This window comes from Bombyx mori, chromosome 8 (genome assembly GCF_030269925.1).
Source record: "Bombyx mori chromosome 8, ASM3026992v2".
NCBI lineage: Eukaryota > Metazoa > Arthropoda > Insecta > Lepidoptera > Bombycidae > Bombyx > Bombyx mori.
In genome coordinates this window covers 2,204,569-2,218,910 of record NC_085114.1, presented here as the reverse complement: position 1 = coordinate 2,218,910, position 14,342 = coordinate 2,204,569, and the positions used below count along the sequence as shown (strand labels likewise).

At 38.5% G+C, this 14,342-nt stretch overlaps 1 protein-coding gene across 1 annotated transcript in view; it reads right to left on the bottom strand.

Annotated features, from left to right (window-relative positions):
• Positions 1–14,342, bottom strand: part of LOC101735868 (calmodulin-binding transcription activator 2) — a 266,028-nt gene that overhangs the window by 209,571 nt on the left and 42,115 nt on the right. The gene's annotated exons all lie outside the window — the stretch shown is intronic.

The window sequence follows — 14,342 nt, the reverse complement described above, 5'->3', positions numbered from 1 at the left end:
TGATAACAGCTATTCAGTCCGTAGACTTTAGAACAGAATGTACATGTAGAATGCTTGTTTGTGTATGTAATCAAATATTTTATTACAATTCTCCTGTCACTTTTAGTCATTATATCGTTTCGGAACTTGATAATTGTGTAGTTCTGATGACAATCGTGATACATCGTACCCTTGAGCCAGTTTGGTAGTAGATTTTATCGTGCAAATTTTGTTATTACTACCTAGTGTAGTCGTCGTGGCCTAAAGGATAAGACGTCCGGTGCATTCGTATCTAGCGATGCACCGGTGTTCGAATCCCGCAGGCGGGTACCAATTTTTCAAATGAAATACGTACTTAACAAACGTTCACGATTGACTTCCACGGTGAAGGAATAACTTCGTGTAATAAAAATCAAACCCGCAAAATTGTAATTTGCGTAATTACTGGTGGTAGGACCTCTTGTGAGTCCGCACGGGTAAGTACCACTACCCTGCCTAATTCTGCCGTGAAGCAATAATGCGTTTCGATTTGAAGGGTGGGGCAGCCGTTGTAACTATACTGAGACCTCAGTAATCATATCTCAAGGTGGGTGGTGCACTTACTTTGTAGATGTCTATGGGCTCCAGTAGCCACTTAACACCAGGTGGGCTGTGAGCTCGTCCACTTACTTTTCGTGTTTGAATATATTCACTGTATGCCTCCAACTTGAAAGGTGTGAGGAGCGAGACAGTGCAATGCTGTTCGTATACCCAATCTAAAATTTACATATTAAAAACATTGAGCTCAAGACTAAAGTCTGCTAATGTTACGAACAAACGAAATTATATTAAAGTTTGGACATACGAAACTATCAAGTTACAAGGAGATGTGGTTAAGGAGATCGTTGTCTCGTAATGGCCCATTCTGGTCTAATACATGCTTCGAACAACATTCACGGAAAATTGTTGTGTATTTTATCGTTGCCGGTGGAGGTCTGAGCGGCGCTAGCGAGTTTTTTTAATTGAGGTTTAAGATAATTTTTTCGCCCGCTTTCTGGCCTCTTTTTAACCGACTTCAAAAAAGGAGGAGGTTCTCAATTCGACGGTATGTTTTTTGGAACGAAGTTCCTTATAGGACGATGCGGAGGGGTACCCTAACCGGGAAAAAACGTCCGTAACGTAAGATTTTTATTATTTATGTATAGTCATATAGTTATTTATGTATGATGGCTATAGTGTTTATTGTATAGTCTACGTGATGACGGTTATTGTTATTCATACAAATAGAGGTTTCTTTATATATTACTATTATAATTATATTATATAAAAATCATTGTGAATAAAATAAAGTTTTTTATAGAAAGATTGAAGAGGAAGGTTTATATGTATAATAACATCCATTAAATAGTGGAGAAATCAATAATAAATTACAGTTTCCGAAGCGAAGCGAGGGCGGGTCGCTAGTTAATTTATAAACTAAACAAAACCCACAACATATATAATACAAGAACTTGTAACGGCTCCAAATACGATCTCTCATTTTTGTTCAACTTTATTATTTTATTTAGTTGAATTAAAATCATATTTTCATGGGTCAAATGAAATTGTACGTTGGTGGGGTTCGTATTTTTGCGGCACCGCTTTGTGAACGTGACCTGGGACGCAAGTCGTATTTTATACAAACGTACTGAAAATATCATGCGAAGCGTCCACGAAATTGAAACACCAACATTCGTTGGACAAAGCCAAGCATATATAATACCTATCGTTTTAATAATTTTACATTCCCCGAATCCGCAATGTATCGTGTACAAAACTCGGGTTCAATGACCGGAAGCGTTCGTGCATGCAGTAATGCGTTTGGTTTAACCGTATCAAGGGATAACTACGCCGTTCTCCAATTCCAAAGACACAAAGAATGCTATAAAAATCGACAAAAATTTACAAATCTGCGTAAGTACTTCTTTCTCTGAGGACATATTTACTTATCTCGTTAGATGCCAGTTCTTATTTAGACCATAAAGCAGTTGCGTTTAGATTCGAACGATAAACTTTTGAAAAGCCTTAAACCATTATGACAATTAAACCTACGACCTGATTATATATATATTGTCTAATCTCCACTCTCCTTTCTATCGTCAACTCAATCCCTCATAGTTCACTCTGATACTGAACATGGCGCTCATGAAGAAGGAAGGGAGTCCTCTTCCGCATTAACTCGTGACATATCATTGAGTGCAGGCCAGCTAGGTTAAAGCACGCCATGCAAGGTAGGCAGCGGCTTGGTTCTGCTCCTGACATTGCTGAATTCCATGGGCGACGGTAACCACTCACCATCAGGTGGGCCGTATGCTCGTCTGCCTACAAGTACAATAAAAAATATATATATAAAATATATATTTTTATTGCTATCCGTAAGATGGCTTAAGTAAATATAGTAATTTTCATAATTACTGGTGTTATAGTTAATTTTAAGCTCGTATTGGGCGGTGTCAACACTCCTATTTCATGACTGCATGGTAATAACAGCATTCTTTCCTGAGCTTCCATGACCACGAAGCGAATATACACAAGCAATTACGGGTAAAAAATAACCAATTTTATTTATAACACGATGATATTGTTATTATTTCGTGGAAGTCATTAATGAATACGCGTTACACGAATAATTGCGTAATTACAGGTGGTTGGACGTCTTGTGAGTCGGCACGGGTAGGTACCACCACCCTGCCTATTTCTGCCGTTAAGCAGTAATGCGTCGGTTTGAAGGGTGGGGCATCTGTTGTAACTATACTGGGATTTTAGAACTCATATCTCAAGGTAGCAAACGGCATTTACGTTGTAGATGTCTATGGGCTCCGGTAACGACTTAACATCAGTTGGGCCGTGAGCTCGTCCATCCAACTAAGCAATAAAAAAAATTGTTTTATGAATATCTGAATTTTGTCAGTGTATTTAGATTCCTGCGGTCAAAGAATGGTCACAATTATAGCTATATACGTCAAGATTCTTTTCCCCCTAAATTGCATGACGCCGACAATGCGTCATACTCTTGAATGAGAGCTATTTGTAGAATCCTAGATGCTCAGTCTGCTGTATAAGGGTATTGTAATGAAATTGTCTATTGTTTGTATTTATGTCTTACATATTAAGAGTTTATTTTTTTAATGCTCCAAGCTTGGTTGAGTTTCATTGGGCGAGATTTGTTTGGGTTTTTATGTTTATCAGGGCATTTGTCGAGACGAGCATACGGCTCCGATGGTTAGTTGTCACCGTCCATGTTCACCGTCACGTCACCGAGATTAGCCGGAACAAACAGACAGACAGACAGAGAAAAATTGTAAAAAATGTTATTTTGTTGTACCGTATATATATTCATATGCATGTAGTAAAAAGCGGTTATTTCAATATTACAAACAGACACTCCCATTTTATTTATATGTATGTATAGATTATAATATGTAATACAACTGTATGTATTCCTGATCTAATCGCGTTTAGCTTCCAAGTCGTATCTTCGTCTCTTTGCTGAACATTTTTATTGATAAACTAGCGACCCGCCCTCGCTTCGCTTCGGAAACATTAAAACCCACATGAAATAAAAAAAAAATAAAAAATAAAAAAAAGTAGCCTATGTTCATCAGGGACAATGTCGGCTTCTAATGGAAAAATAATTTTTCAAATCGGTCCAGTAGTTTCGGAGCCTATTCGAAACAAACAAACAAACAAATCTTTCCTCTTTATAATATTAGTATAGACTAGCTGACCCAGCAGACTTCGTAGTGCCTCAATCGATAAATAAAAGACAAAAGGAATCCGTCCGATGGGGGACACATCAAAGGAAAAACAAAATTTGTTTGTTTTTATTTAATTCACTTCCACGAATAATTCAAGACCAAAATTAGCCGAATCGGTTCAGCCATTCTCGAGTTTTAGCGAGACTAACGAACAGCAATTCATTTTTTTATATATAAAAGAAGAAGATAGAAGATAAAGTTAAAATTAATGACAACAATAGGTTGTCTTGATGTGCCCCTGGGCTTGCTGACGTCCGCGGGTGACGGTAACCACGCACCATCAGGTGGACCGTATGCCCGTCTGCCTACACGAGCAATAAAAAAAGGCTCTGTTGTCGGGTTGCTGATTGTCCCGACAATCTAACTGTAACCAACATTACCGACGCAACATTTTTGAGAGCAATTTAAATATTAAAATGCAAAACACATTCAAGACTTCAAGTACATCCCATGAGGAACCGACCGGCTCCGGCAGACAACGCGACGGAGCCGGGAAAAGTAATGACAGTAATAAATTTTGTTTGAATTAGCCAGTGTCAGGCTCAGTGCCAAGAATAGAAGAAGGGTCCACACATATACGAACTCGATTCTTTCCTATGACTGACCAATCTACGGATTCTTTGTTAAGTTTCATTTTTTATTGCCCTTGTAAGCAGACAATTCTTGTTTTGTACACGTTCATACTAAGGCCCACTCGAACAGAAGGTCTAATGAGGTCGTTGAGCATTGTACTGTGGTCCTCCAAGGTCTCAGCCATAATCATGATATCTACGGAAACGGAAGAGGAATTGCCGTTGATGTTGATGCCAGAACCATTTTAAAAACATCCAGAACAGTTTTATAAAAATAAAATTTCCCTGTCTCACGCCTTAAGAAGATAAGCATAGTATATCGCGTTCCGACCTGGCAAGCCGGTTCGGATTCAGTGGGGTATTCCGGGCGGCACGGTCTTGACGAGCCTTGATGACTGACATGGAGTCATTGATTATCGCCTCGACCACCCATCGGTCATTATAGTGTTGACCGGGGGAACCCCCTACTTTGCCCGAATTTTTCCCCCTATGTGGAGATGGGACGTCAGGTCAAAAAGCCTAAAGGGAGTCTTTTCATGGGCTATAAACACATCCCCGGGCCCGCGGTCTGCACCCAACATTTGCAGACCGTCAAGTCTCACTCGCTCCGCGTGCCCTCTAGGCCCGGACACCTTTATTAGTTTCGGCTTCATGCCCGAAAAAAAGGCATATAAGCATAAGATCCATCTGATGGTTAAACCCTCAGACACAGCCCACTGAGTTTCTCGCCGGATTTTCTCAGTGGGTCGCGTTTCCGATCCGGTGGTAGATTCTGCGAAGCACGGCTCTTGCTAGGGTTCGTGTCAGCTACGTCATCAGGTTTGAGCCCCATGAGTTCACCTACTAGTTAAGGTTACGCTGATATAGCCTCTCAAGGCTATCAGCTAACTAGGAAAAAAAAAGATGGTTAATTATTACCGTTGCCTATGCACGTGAGCAATGCCAGGAGTACACTCGAGCCGTTAAGGTTATGTCATAGGTGGCCAAGAAACACCGAGGAGGAAAGTACATTCCAAAGTCGAATGGTACAGGAAAAAAATCTCTGGAAACGCACTGTGGATGCAGTCGTTTTAGGTAGTATGGATGAACTCTGCTCAGATAGTGGGCAGAGATAGTGGGCAGTGCGAGATTAAAATCAAGATAATGGGATCATCTCAACTAAGTATTTAAAAGATTCACCGTGGAACATATTGGTATAAAGCAAAGGGAGAACCAAAGTCGCTGCGTAGGCCCAGATGCTCCAAACGATCCGTGTTTCTCTTAACTTAAGCTTCCCAAAAAAGAGAACTAAGTCTCTTAAATAAGAGAATGAAGTTCCCTTTAACCTTAACTATAAAAGCATCCAATATGTTCTTTCATTATTACCGAAAATAAGAATTACGCCATGTCACTAAAAGTTTAATTTATAAAATTTGTGGGCTTGATTTTTGTCACGCGATTTTGTTCCTTCGTCATGGAAGTCGTTCGCATACATGTACTAGGCACGTATGTATTTCCTTAGATAAATTGTTCACTGCAAATTGGGCGAAGTTGTAACAATAGCTTGAAGTATACTCGTGTCTTCTACTAAAGAGACAAATAGACTAGTAAGTATCATAAAGATTATTTTGTTTTAGGATTGCAGGATTACTCTTGGCTCGGAGGTCTTTCCAATTTCACCAAGACAGGTGGGCGAGCAAAGGCTCAGCCAAGAGGGGTGGGATTTGCAAACAGCTGCTGCGCGATCGCTTCCGAAAAAAAACCTACCAACTCAAGAGCAACTGCTTCGCAAATAAATCTACTACCGGATCGGAATCGCGACCCGTTGACAAGATTCGGCGAGAAACTCAGCGAGCTGATGCATGGGTTAGGTTGCACGTCGAACTCTTTGTCGAGTTCGACGAGTACGGTTACCGGGGTCCCTAAGCCTGCTCCCAATGTTAGAGCTGAAGGCGTCTAAGGCAAAGGCTATTGGATATGAGGGATTTGTAAGGACGTGTCATAAAGATCCTCTAATCTATTCGTTATTAGTGCAACTCTCACCCGCCTGATACAAAAGGACCTTCTTCTATCTGGATATATGAGATAGAAATTAAAAATCATGACATAACGACGATTTTGAAGCGACCAGATTTATAACAGTATAGATCAAGTTAATCTCAACCAATAGCTCCGAAAAACAATTAAGGTTTCTACTGAAATTAGAATCAAAAAGGGAAGTATTAAAAATTTCTAAATCCGTACATACGACCTTCGCAAGTGACGCGCCTACCAAAGAAAAACGTTTAATCTATAATTAAATATGTAGTATTCAGTTGTGCTAGAAATATTACCCTAATCACTGACACATTAAGATTGATATTCACTTAAATTGATGTGTTTCCTTATTTGGTTTTGTTATATTTTCGTATTGTTAGGTGAGTGAAAATATATCGTTTTACAAATACAAGATAACAAACAGGATACCGACTTTTTCTATGGATGAACGAGCCAATGGCCCACATAATGTTAAGAGGTTATTTATTTAGTTTTACAAAGTGATCATCAATGCAAAACATCGACGAATTTACAAAAAGTACGTGACAATTGTCAACTCAAGAATTATAGACACAAAACTACATTTCAATAGTCAAAAACATCTTAATAAAAACAAATCATTATTGAATAAAAATAAAATGAAATATATTTTTTTTAACTCACCGTCCATCTAGTGCTAAGTTTTTACCGGAACACATAGACATCTACAACGTAAATGCCGCCACCCACCTTGAGATATGAGTTCTAAATTCCCAGTACAGCTACAACGGCTGCCCCATCCTTCAAACCGAAACGCATTACTGCTCCACGGCAAAAATAGGCAGGGTAGTATACTCCTTATATCATCAGCTACCTATTAGTGAAAATCTCATCAAAATCGGTCCAGCCGTTCCAGAGATTAGCCGGAACAAACAGACAGACAGACAAAAATTATAAAAAAATGTTATTTTGGTGTATGTACCGTATATTCATATGCATATTATTAGTAACAAGCGATTATTTCAATATTATAAACAGACACTCCAATTTTATTTATATGTATTAAATTTATATGTATAAAAGATTTAAATCAAGCCTAATTACTTCAAACGTATAAATTATTCAATATATAAATACCATACGTGTATTAAATAAATAAATAAATGTACTTTATTAAGACCGTAACAACGAGCACATGCATCGTCCAAACAAAAACAAATCGCGATCCCGTGTCTTTTCCTAGCATTACAAGAATCTTCGATGTTTGGAAACTACGGAACAGGCGTTTGTAGTTCAAAGCTACACTTTCCTTTGTCGGCGAAGCTCGATCCGAAAGCAATAAAACTCCGGAGCGATACTACGCCGCGTCGTGAGCCGAAATTGCTCGGATTCCACGGAATTCCGAATTTTAGTGTGTCCCGGATTCTCGGGTAGAACGTGTGGTCACCCGGGCTGCCTTTGCGTTTGGGGACTCCACGTATTTCTATTTAACAAGATTATTCTTTAAGTTTATTAATTCGATTTAGAGAAATGAAAAAACCTTCATAGCACAGATCCACTCGGTTATCCGAAGAAGCTGGTCATATAAACAATGTCAATTTAAAAACCCAAACACGTTTTAGTATTCAGATCACGAAGCGATTTCCAAATATCTGAACGGCTACGCGACCGCTCCTAATCTACCTACAAATGCTTCCACCTGAACTATTCCAAACCTCTATTCGACCTCTGCTTGTATATCAAATATACTTATGATTACATTACTGGTGGCAGGACCTCTTGTGAGTCCGCACGGGTAGGTATCACCACCTGTATATTTCAGCCGTGAAGTACTAATGCGTTTGAAGTTTGAAGGATTGGACAGCCGTTGCAGCTATATCGAGACCTTAGAACTAATATCTCAAGGTGGGTAGCGGCATTTAAGTTGTAGATGTCTATGGGCTCCAGTAACCGCTTAACACCAGGTGAGATGTGAGCTCGTCCACCCAACTATGCAATAAAAAAATATAAAAACTGCATTACAAGACGCTAAGCTTAACGCATTGGCATTGCTGATGTCCATAAGCGACGGTAACCATTCACCATCAGGTGGGCCGAATGCTCAACTGCCTACAAGTGCAATAAAAAAAAACACTAAAATCGTCGGATTATATGAATTTGATTCAAAGTATTTTACAATAAATTAAACTTAATTATTTTTATTTACAATTTACAACGGTGGTGAGCACACACGACAAAGAAGACTTTATTTATCTAAATTTAAATATTGTGTTAACTTCCTTAAAATTCATGTTGATTAAAATTTCGAGGCTTAGTTTTTTATGAACTAGAATTGAACAAAACTAGAATTCGTCTACTGATCGAAATTCGACCATAACAACTGACATATAAAGATTTAAATCGAACTGTTTCCTAAAAAATGTTTGATGATAACAAAAACACTCTTTCATAGCTACCAAACTAATTAAAAAAAATCGATTCAAGGAAGAGGAGAAAATAGTATTTAAGTCTTTTATCTTTGCCTATTTATAAATAGATACCAGCGACCCTCTTCGGTTTCACGCGGGTAATCAAGTTATTGTGCTGAAGGTAGATTACCTAATAAACATTTATCCACAATCTATAACATGGTATACTTAATTATGACATTTGAAGATTAATTTTTACATTTTTTTTCCTTAAAAATTAGGAATTTTATCTTTTAGAAAAATAATTTAGAGAAATACCGATTTTTACCATAGCCATTTAATTTTATTTGTAATGAGAAGCAGGTTAATTAAATTCCGTGCTTCTTGTTTTGAAAATAACAAAAATTTTCATTCATTCAACCTTTTTTTTTAGCCCACAGAATTTTGCTGGACATAGGCCCACCCAGGTTCGCCACAATAACGTTTCCGGCGTTTCCACAGCCTGCAACTATTACAACCATACACATAACTAATTTAATCTACCTTATTAGGGATTTCCAAAATATCATTATTTATCTTTTTTTTATTGCTTAGATGGTTGGACGAGCTCACAGCCGACCTGGTGTTAAATGGTTACTGGGGCCCATATACATTTACGACGTAAATGCGCCACTCACCTTGAAATATAAGGTCTAAGGGTCTCAGTATAGTTACAACGGCTGCCCCACCCTTCAAACCGAAACCCATTGCTGCTTCACGAAAGAAATAGGCGGGGTGGTGGTATCTACCCGTGCGCACTCACAAAAGGTCCTACCACCAGTAAATTTGAATTTGACCTAATTGGTTCAACGCAAAAAATTACCAGGACGAACGAGGGGCTTGCATAATACGTGTCACTTTTGCGGTTGGCTGACAACGTAGCGCCCTCGAATATCTTCAGTGAAATATCCATCTAAGCAGCGAAGCTTACAGCGTTATATCTGACGTAAATATTTATACGTGAAGCGGTGAAACGAATCGAATTTCCCGAGAGGCTTTCCCGCTTGCCACATACGTCGCAGCTTAATAGTCTTCACTACTCGACTTATGCGTGAATCTGTTTGGATTTAGGCAAAACATATTAAAAGCGTACGACTCAATAAAATTGGGGCAAGGTGTTGAATATTTGTTTAGTGTTATTCAGAATTGGAATTAAAATTGAACGGGCTATCAAATCTGATGTGATGTGTGTTAGCTTCGTCGAGGTCCACTTCTGCTATAGATAAACCATATTATTCAACTTTTTTTTTGTATTGCCTTTGTAGGCAGACGAGCATACGGCCCACCTGATGGTGAGTGGTTAATGTCGCCCATGGACTTCAGCAATGCCAGGGGCAGAGTCAAGCCGCTGCCTACTGGTTTAACTCCAGGAGGGCGGTGGATTATACTTTGTGTTTTTCCTTATTGCTCTTGTAGGCAGACGGGCATACGGCCCAACTGATGGTGAGGGGTTACCCCCGCTCATAGACATAAGCATTGCCAGAGGCCCATCCAACCTACCTACCGCTCTAGACTCTCTATAAGCATGGGTTCTGGATGTCCGCCCAGATGACCAAGTGGAATATCAGTCCGCTCAATTTATCTACTTAGTAATAATTTTATTTCCTGAGGTTTTAGATAATGGTTATTATTATACAAATCGCCTTTACAGTTTTTGCGACGATAAGTATTGGAAACGTCAGAAAATGTTAAATGAATTAACTAAGTATTATATGTTTGTGCAAACAACATCAAAGCCATATGGCTCCCACGCCTTTTGTCTCGATGTTCTGTGCAAGTAATTTTAATTCAATTCTAAAATTATAATTTTAATGCGTATTGTATTTTTAATAAATAACTTCCCTAATAAAATTTAATTCTTTTTTATTGCGTTTGTAGGCAAATGAGCTTTTGGCCCATGTAAGCGGACGGGCGCTCGTGGACCTTAGTAACGCCAGGAGCATAACGAAATCTCTTCCTATTGTGAATCCAATGCGAAATAAAGAATTGAATAAGCGGTACGATAAATTTTTTTATTGCCCTTGTAGGCAGACGAGCATACGGCCCACCTGATGGTGAGTGGTTACCGTCGCCCATGGACTAGAGCAATGCCAGGGGCAGGGCCAAGCCGCTGCCTACCGCTAAATAATATTGTAAAGGTGTTTGTTGCTTTGATTGTATTGGTACCGGTCGGTGATCGAAATACAATTTATATCCGTAGCTACGAATACGCACGTAGGCAGATTTTCGTGAGAATTTTTAACAATACCATTTCTTCTTTCAAAGGCAAGCAATTAGTATGAAACATAGTTTAAAATATTTACTTAAAACAGAATTTAATTTATAGGAATGGTGGAATAGTTACTTTGGCATAACGCTAAATTGTACCCCCACTTCATTTACGTAGAAAGTGAAAATATTGTTGAATTATAGAATGTTAAGGAGCTATTTAAGCCCCTATTTTGAAACATTCTTTATTGGTACTCCACTTGTATTGGCCTTACCATGATGCTATATAGCCTTATAGCCTTCCTTAGTAAATGAGCTATCTAACACTGAAATAATTTTTCAAATCGGACCAGTAGTTCCTGAGATTAGCGCGTTCAAACAAACAAACTCTTCAGCTTTATAATATTAGAATAGATAATTTATCAGACAACTGGCCAGAGACTAAAGAACGAACGGCCATTTTGAGAAAATGTCGGGTGTATTTTATTACGTTTATTAAGGTTATATTACGGCACACGTAGTAATTATAATTCAACAACTAAACAAGAAACATCCCATGGGACCGCCATGTATGAATTACCTAAACAATACTATGTAATTTATGGTTTATTACAGCCGTAAATGGTACGATGCTTCGGTTGAGGGTATGATACATCGACCTTGTGTTCTGATCTCAAACTTTGATACTAAAACTAGCCACAGTGTTGTAATTAGAGATTTTTCGGTAAGAATTTTTTTTTATTGCCCTTGTAGTCAGACGAGCATACGGCCTACCTGATGGTGAGTGGTTACCGTCGCCCATGGACTTCAGCAATGCCAGGGGCAGAGCCAAGCAGCTGCCTACCGTTTAATACTATCCACAAGCCTCGTTTGAAGAAGGACATGTCATAGCGCTCGGGAAACACCGTGGAGGGGAGCTCATTCCATAGCCGGATGGTACGTGGCAAAAAAGACCTTTGGAAACGCACTATCGATGAACGCAGTGGCTCCAGGTAGTATGGATGAACTCTACTCCGGTGGCGAGCGGTGCGATGGTAAAAATTAACCAGTCTAAAACTCATTAATAATTGTACCCGACTCATACAAACAATTTTCAGTTTTTTTTTGTGTCTATAGACATTGTATAATGCAACATTATAAAACTATATTTCAAAGATCCATCCACAGTGTCAATGATCTTACCAATTTCATATGCATATAATATCACAGTCCCTAATTTACATCTTAACTAGTAACACTGCAATTCCGCACGATGCACAATTACACAATTAACAACGCTCACAGATCTAACCCAAAAATCTCCGGGACCATCTAGAAGAACTAGAGGTCCCGCAGTAGTCGAAATTCGACTATAATAATTAATTGGAATTGTAAGTTTGTACACTATTATGATTGTATTTTATACTTCTATAATCACAAATTTCGTCAAAGCTACACTATAAAAATATATTAATAAAGACAAACAATATTTAATCTATTCTCAATTTGACCACAGACGTCAAGAACAAAAGTTTGACAATAAATAGTATGCATGCGTGTGTGCGTCAAATACATGGTATGCAGTGTGTGTAATGTTTTCTTTATTGATTTAATGTATCTTTTATGCATTATTTAAAAAAAATATTAGCATTGTGCACTTCTTCTCTATATTCTCTATAAGTGTCGAAAATTTCATACTCCTCCGTCCACGCAATTTTCGTAAAAAGGGATACAAAGTTTTTGCTTCACGTATTAATATATAGATTCTGCATGACTCTATGTTCTCTCCTTTTGCCATTTTAACAATTGCCTATCGTAGTGCTTGTAGTCTATCGAATTCTAGTCACTTTTATTTTAAACAATCCATTCAATTCAATGTGCCCTTTATCCTTGAACATTTAGGACTTGCTTCTTTGATATTTTTTGTATATTTTACAGAATGCTTCTAGTGGTGGTGGTAGGACCTCTTGTGAGTCCGTACGGGTAGGTACCACCACCCTGCCTATTTCTGCCGTGAAGTAGTAATGCGTTTCGGTTTGAAGTGTGAGGCAACCGTTGTAATTATATTTGAGACCTTAGAACTTATATCTCAAGGTGGGTCGCGGCATTTACGTTATAGATGTGAGCTCGTCCACCCATCTATGCAATAAGTACATAAAATGTTTATTATACAGTTCAGTGTGCCTTTTGGCATAGGCATCTAACATCTTCTTCCATCTATCTTTAGTAACCCTCCTCCAAAGCTGGGCCTGGAAGAGGGTTGCTATAATATAAACATTCCCTTACAAACAAGCAAAAGAACCGAATGCAAAAACATCAAATCAAAATTTTTTAAATTTTAAATTTGAAACGTATCGCACTCATAAATTTCGAAGCGTCTTAAACGAAAACGTATTTTATAAGATCGAATTTTTATATAAAAATACATGGCGACATCAGAAACAACAAGATAGAATCCAGTTCGGATGCAGACAGCGAACCGTTTGACGTTATCAGTTGGTACTTGCTACGTTGCACGCTGCACATTATTTATACGAATACAATTTGTGACAACGCTAAGTTATCTGAGCCATAAGATGTATATTGGGTATTTTCAAAGTTTCTCAAGATTCGGAGACATAGTTAATTTTTTTTTGTTTTTGTTTCTAAAATCGGTGGACGAGCTCTCGACCCACATAATTTTAAGTGGTCACTGGAGCTCATAGACATCAACACCACAAAAACCCTGATACGTGAGCTTCGAAGTTTTCATCACAACGGCTGCCCCACCCTTCAAACCGAAACGCATTACTGCTTCACGGCAGAAACATCCTAGGTCGTGGTACCTTACCGCACGGACTCACTAGACGACCTATGACCAGTTGTTAAGCAAACTATAATTTTTATGGGTTTCATTTTTTTTACATAATGTTATTCCTTCACCGTGGAAATCATTCGTTAACATATTTGTTGAGTACGTATTTTATGAGAAAAAATTGTACCTGCCTGCGGGATTCAAATACCAGCACAGTCGCATCCTTAGATACGAATGCACCGGGCGTCTTATCCCACAGGCCATGACAACTTCAAGACCTTAAGAAACTTTGTCATCAACTTTTCGGAACGTTGCCATCGAGAGGTAAAACTATAAGAATAAGACTTGCAATAACTTCGATACATAACAAAAAATAACAGCTTTGTTTTATTTATAAGACTTTACAATGTCTCGACACTCCATTATAAAGCGCTACGTACTTTTTTGGAGCAACTATCACACGTCAAAGTTAAAAGTAGAGATAATGCACACACGACTCTACAAAACCCGTAGAGGCGCTACGTGAGCGTAGAGTTTGTGAACGTTTCCGTTTCCTGTTCCGTTCGAATACTGACTCTGCTTGTACTGAAAT